The following is a 6,039-nucleotide window of genomic DNA, read 5'->3' on the forward strand; positions in this document are numbered from 1 at the left end:
AAGCAGTGCTTAGAGGAGCTTTATGCCATTATATACATATATTGGAAAAGAAGAAGGGGGAGTGGGGAGAGAGAAAGAAGGTGTATGAGAATGCTCTGTACATTCTGCTCAATTTCTCTATAAACCTAAAACTGCTCTAAAAAATAAAGTCTGTCAATTGTTTTTAAAAATTCTATCTGCATAGTTAATTTTTAAAAGCAAACAACTTTTAAACCAGATTTTATAACCTATTTAGAAGCTTTCCAGAACATTTTAAGTTAGTTTTGAATGCATTTATTTGAAACATAAATGTAGCATATTCGTATTCATTTACAGGAACAATTGATTGTCATTAGGGAAGATGGAAATGTACTAGCTATTTTCCCATCCAAGTACTAACCAGGCCTGACCCTGCTTAGCTTCTGAGATCCGACAATATCAGGTGCATTAAGGGTAGTATGGCCATATACTGTAGTAGCTATTTTGAACAAAACTTTTGCTGTTAGATGAGATTGAAAATATAAATAACTTGAAAATAATTATCTTTGTGAGATATCTTTTTTAGCTATGATAGACATTAAATGAAAACTTAAAGCCACAGCAATACATAATGTTAAATCCATATTTTAACTGACATTTATTGTTACTATATACCAGGCACACCTCTGAGCACTTTAGTATTAATGCATATTATCCTCATAAAAGTTCAACAGGTAGATACTACAATTCATTCTACTTTATAGATGAAGAAACTGAAGCAAAAAGAGAGAGAGAAAGAAAGAAAAGATTAGGTAACTTCATCAAGATCACAGAGACGAAGTGGACTAATGAGATTTGAACCTCAACAGACTGGCTCCAAAACTTGTATTATGTAAATAATTATACTAAATATAAAAGGATTAAGCACTCCAATTAAAAAACAAAGATTATCAGATTGGATTTTAAAAATCAAGATCCAATTAAATGCTATTTGCAAGAGATGCATTTTACATTTAAATATACACATAGAATGAAAGTAAAAGAGATAGAGAAAAATATACCAAGCAAACACTAATCATAATAAAACTGGAGTGGCTACATTAATATCAGACAAAATAGACTTTAAGTCAAAGAGTATGAACAGAAATTAAGAGGGATATTTTAATGATAAATGAGTCAATCAATAAGACATACCATTATAAATGTGTATGTACCCATTAATAAAGTTTCAAAATATATAAAGCAAAAACTACAGAACTAAAGGAGAAATAGACAAACTCACAACAGTGTTTGAAGAGTTTAATACCTTTCCCTCAGTAATTGATAAAACAAGCAGGCAAAAGTCAGTAAAGACACAGATTTCAACAACACTACTGAGCAACTTGATTTAATTGATTGTAAAATACTACTTAACAAACACAGGATACATTCCTTTAATAAGGAAATTGTCATAAAGAAAGTTTTGCACATGTTCATTTTTGTGATGAAACACTGGAAACAAAATTGGAGAATGGATAAATTGTAGCATTTTTATACAATGAAAAACCACAGAGGAGCGAAAATACATCAGAGCTGATTTTATCCATATGGGTAAATCTTAAAAATATAATAATGAATAAAAGAAGCAAGCTGCATAACAAGTACAGTATACTATCAATTTTTTAAAGTCTTAAAACATATAAAACAATTCTCTATGTTAGTTAAGAGTACTATATACTTCGTGAAAATATAATGTTAGCTATAGGAGAATGACATATTGCTACTTCAGGACAGTTGTTACCTCAAAGGAGAAGGGGAGGGAAATAGGATAAGGCAGTTAACTATATTAGTAATGATACTTTTTTAAGGAAAAAAGGGAACTGATAAAAAATGACATTTTTACCATTCCTTGAAATAGTGAAAAACTAGAAAACTATCTCAGTGATCAACAGTGAGAGAACCCAATAATCTACCTACACCCAACTTGCTAAAAGCTCCTGGGGCAAAACACACCACCAAGCAGGGTGGTGTTCCCACAGATTGATGAGTGCCATTTTCTGTTGGGGTCTGTCCTTTCTTATGTCTCAGAAGATAAGATAGCCTTCCACCTACTCAATATCTCTCTCTCCGTACATAATCCCCATCTCCTGCTCCCAACTCCAAGATCCCATTCCATCAATTGTTGTCTCCCTCTCACTTTTTCAGTCCCTTTTTCTCCAGAGCCTATAAACATGTCCATATCTCTGTCACTTAATAAACAAACAAAAATATTGATCTTGGTCTTGACACCATCATCTTTCTTTATATCTGCAGCTAAATTTCTTAAAAGGGAATTCTAATGCCTTCCTTCCATTTCCTCAACTCGCTGTTATCTGGCTATTCCCTTTTTGAAATTTTCTCCACTCTACTACTAAGACCCACATCTTTCCTATTTACTTCAGGCAATCTCCTTCTTGGCTTCCCTTCTCACTGCCCACCTTCCCCCAGTCAAAGATTTTCTAACTGATCTTATCAACTTTCCAAGCTCTTCTACCTATGTGCTGATGGAGTCCCAAATCTCTGTTTCTAGAAGGACCCCTTTCCAGAACTCTAGAGCTACATATACAACTGTTAAATGGACCTCTCCACCTGGGCATGCCACAAGTATCTCAAATTCAACATATCCAAAACGACCTTATTACCTTTTATATGGTGCTCTCTCTTCCTGCTCCCCACCCCACTCCTTATCTTAGTCAATGCATCTGGCACCGCCCCAGCTACCCAGCAGAAATGCTTAGGTAGATCCTCCCACTTCCTCATCCCCTAAATCTCATCAGACACTAAGTGCTGTGGCTGCTATATTGGTTTAGGCCCAGTTTATTTCTCACCTGTGCTATTGCTGTAGTCTTTTGTCTAGAAATCTTCTGCCTCCAGGCTTTTCCTCAAACCATCTGTTCTCCTGCCTACAGCCAGAGTTATTTCCCTAAATTCAAATTGATAAGTTCCCTCTCTTGCTGCAGGTCCCTCAGTGACTCCCCTCTGTCCATGCCACAAAGTCCAAGTTCCTTGGCATTAGTCACAAAACCCTTTATAATCTAGTCCCTGCCCATTCATTCAAACTAGTCCCTAGTCCCTCCTCTGCTACACTTCAACAGTAATTGAGGAAATTAATGTTGAAACACCTCTAAGGTATCAATACATTTATTGAGCTATTCAAATAAGTGAAAAAAAAGCTTTTAAAATCATTGTTTAATAGCCACCAAAAGAAAAACTACCCAAATGCCCATCAAAAAAAACAAAAAAAGAATGAGTAAAGATGTGGCTAAGGATGGATTTCACAGATATAATGACGAGCAAAAAGAAGGCAGACATACAAGACTACACAAGAATATGATTCCATATATATGAAGTTCAAGATTAGGACAAAACTATAGTTATGAAAGTCAAAATAGTAGTTACTTCTGTGGGTGGTATTGACTGGTAAGGGGAACTAGAGAAACTTCTGGGGAGCTGGAAAGGTTCTGTAACTTCATCTGGGTGGCGATTACATGAAGCTTGTCTATTCATCTAACTATCTGCACATCTTTATCTATTTATCTGTAAATATTAATCAAGCTATAAAGTAAAAATTTGTACACTGTGCTGCACATATGTCACACCTTGTCTTAGTCTGTTTGGGCTGCTATTTAAAAAGTACCATAAACTTGGTGGATTATAAACAACAGGAATTCATTGCTCACAGTTCTGGAAGCTGGGAAGTCCAAGATCAAGACAATGGCAGACTGGTGTTTGGTGAGCGCCTGCTTTCTCACAGACGGCCAACTTCTGTAACTTCACTTGGAAGAAGGGACGAGGGACTTTCTGGCCTCTTTTATAAGGGCACTAATCCCACTCACGAGGGCTCTGCTTTTATGACCTAATCGTATCTCAAAGGCCCCACCATTGCCTTGGGGGTTAGAATTTTGATATATGAATTTGGACCATAGCACATCTCAGTTTAAAAATTACTAAATTAAGAAAAATTGCTGAGTGGGTATGGGGAGATAGGTACACTGTTGGCTGCACTGTAAATTGATAACAAGCTTTTGGAAAGTAGTCAGGCCATATGTAATGAGAGTTAACACTTGACATCCTTTCCCCTATGGATTCCACTTTCCGTAAGAACATTTCCTAAGAAAAGAGCAGGAAAAAAATTTAGAAACCACTTGTACAATGATGTTTAGAACAATTTTTTTTTAAGAGACAGGGTCTTGCTCTGTGCCTGGGCTGAGTGGAGTGGCACAATCACAGATCACTGTAACCTCAATTACCTGGGCTTAAGTGATCCTCCTGCCTCAACTTCCCAAGTAGCTGGGACTACAAGTGCATACCACCCAGAGCTAAATTTTTTATTTTTTTGTAGAAATGGGGGTCTCACTATGTTGCCCAGGCTAGTCTTGAACTTCTGGCCTCAAGTGATCCTCTTGCTTCAGCCTCACAAAGTGCAGGGATTACAGACATGAGCCACTACACCCAGCCTAGAACAATATTATCTATAAAAATGAAAAACTCTGTGTAAACCAAATGCCCAATTATTGGGAAAAGTTTAAGTAAACTATAGTAAAGTAATACAATAGAATCACATATAGTCTTTTAAAATTTTTAGGCCGGGCAAGGTGGCTCATGCCTGTAATCCTAGCACTCTGGGAGGCCAAGGTGGGTGGATTGCTCGAGGTCAGGAGTTCGAGACCAGCCTGAGCAAGAGCGAGACCCTGTCTCTACTAAAAATAAAAAGAAATTATCTGGCCAAGTAAAATATATGTAGAAAAAAAAAAAAGCCGGGCATGGTGGTGCATGCCTGTAGTCCCAGCTACTCGGGAGGCTGAGGCAGTAGGATCGCTGAAGCCCAGGAGTTTGAGGTTGCTGTGAGCTAGGCTGACGCCACGGCACTCACTCTAGCCTGGGCAACAAAGCAAGACTCTGTCTCAAAAAAAAAAAAAAAAATTTTTTATCTTGCAACTTATTTAAATACATGAAAAATTATATCAAAAATAATGTGAATTTCAAAATCAGAATGCAAATATCAGGTATCAAATTATATCAGTTATATATTATTATGTACAATCTAACTAAAACTTAGTGGCTTAAAACAACCAACATTTTATGTGTTCACAATTCTGTAGGTCAGCAATTTGGGCTGGGCTCAGCTGGATGGCTTTTTGGTTGGCCTGGCCTGGGCTTACTCATGTGACTGCAGTCATCTGGTACCTCGCTTGGTTTAGATGGTGTAAGAAGGCCCTGCTCACATGTCGAGTGTTTGGTGCTGGCTGAAAGGTAGACCTTTCTCTCTCCACATGGTCTGTCATAGCAAGAATGGCAATATGAGCTTCTTCACAGGATGGTGGCAGCATTGCAAGAAGGCAAGTGCAAAAACAGCAATCTGTTGGATAAAGCCTGTCAAAAGAGGCCAGGTGCCGTGGCTCACACCTGTAATCCTAGTACTCTGGGAGGCCAAGTTGGGAGGATCACTTGAGGTCAGGAGTTTGAGACCAGCCTGAGCAACAGCGAGACCCCATCTCTACTAAAAATAGAAAAAATTAGCCAGGTGTAGTGGTGTGTGCCTGTAGTTGCAGCTACTCAGGAGGCTGAGGCAGGAGGATTGCTTGAGCCCAGGAATTTGAGGTTGCTGTGAGCTAGGCTGACACCACAGCACTCTAGCTTGGGCAACAGAGCAAGACTCTGTCTCAAAAAAAAAAAAGCCTATCATAAGACCAGTAGAAATTCAAGAAGTGAGGCAATTGACTCCACATCTAGATGGAAGGAGCATCTAGGTCACGTTGCAAAGAGGGGTGTAAACAGAGATAGAAGGAATATGTGGCCATTAAACAATCTGCACACCAGATGTGATTCGCAGTCAATCTCAAAATGAATATGTAAATCATATACATGTACACTTACAAGGAAAAACATCCAAGAAGCTGTAACAAGTTGTTTTATACGTATGCTTTCTTTTACTGTAAAATGTTTAGGGAAAAAAACTATGGGAAAAAAACTATGGAAAAAACCTTACATACCTAAATATATTCATTTGACCACATTAAAAGGGAACACAGAAGAATTTTGTGTACAAGCAGCGCTCATAAA

The sequence above is a fragment of the Eulemur rufifrons genome, chromosome 19 (assembly GCF_041146395.1).
Source record: "Eulemur rufifrons isolate Redbay chromosome 19, OSU_ERuf_1, whole genome shotgun sequence".
In the NCBI taxonomy this organism is placed as follows: domain Eukaryota; kingdom Metazoa; phylum Chordata; class Mammalia; order Primates; family Lemuridae; genus Eulemur; species Eulemur rufifrons.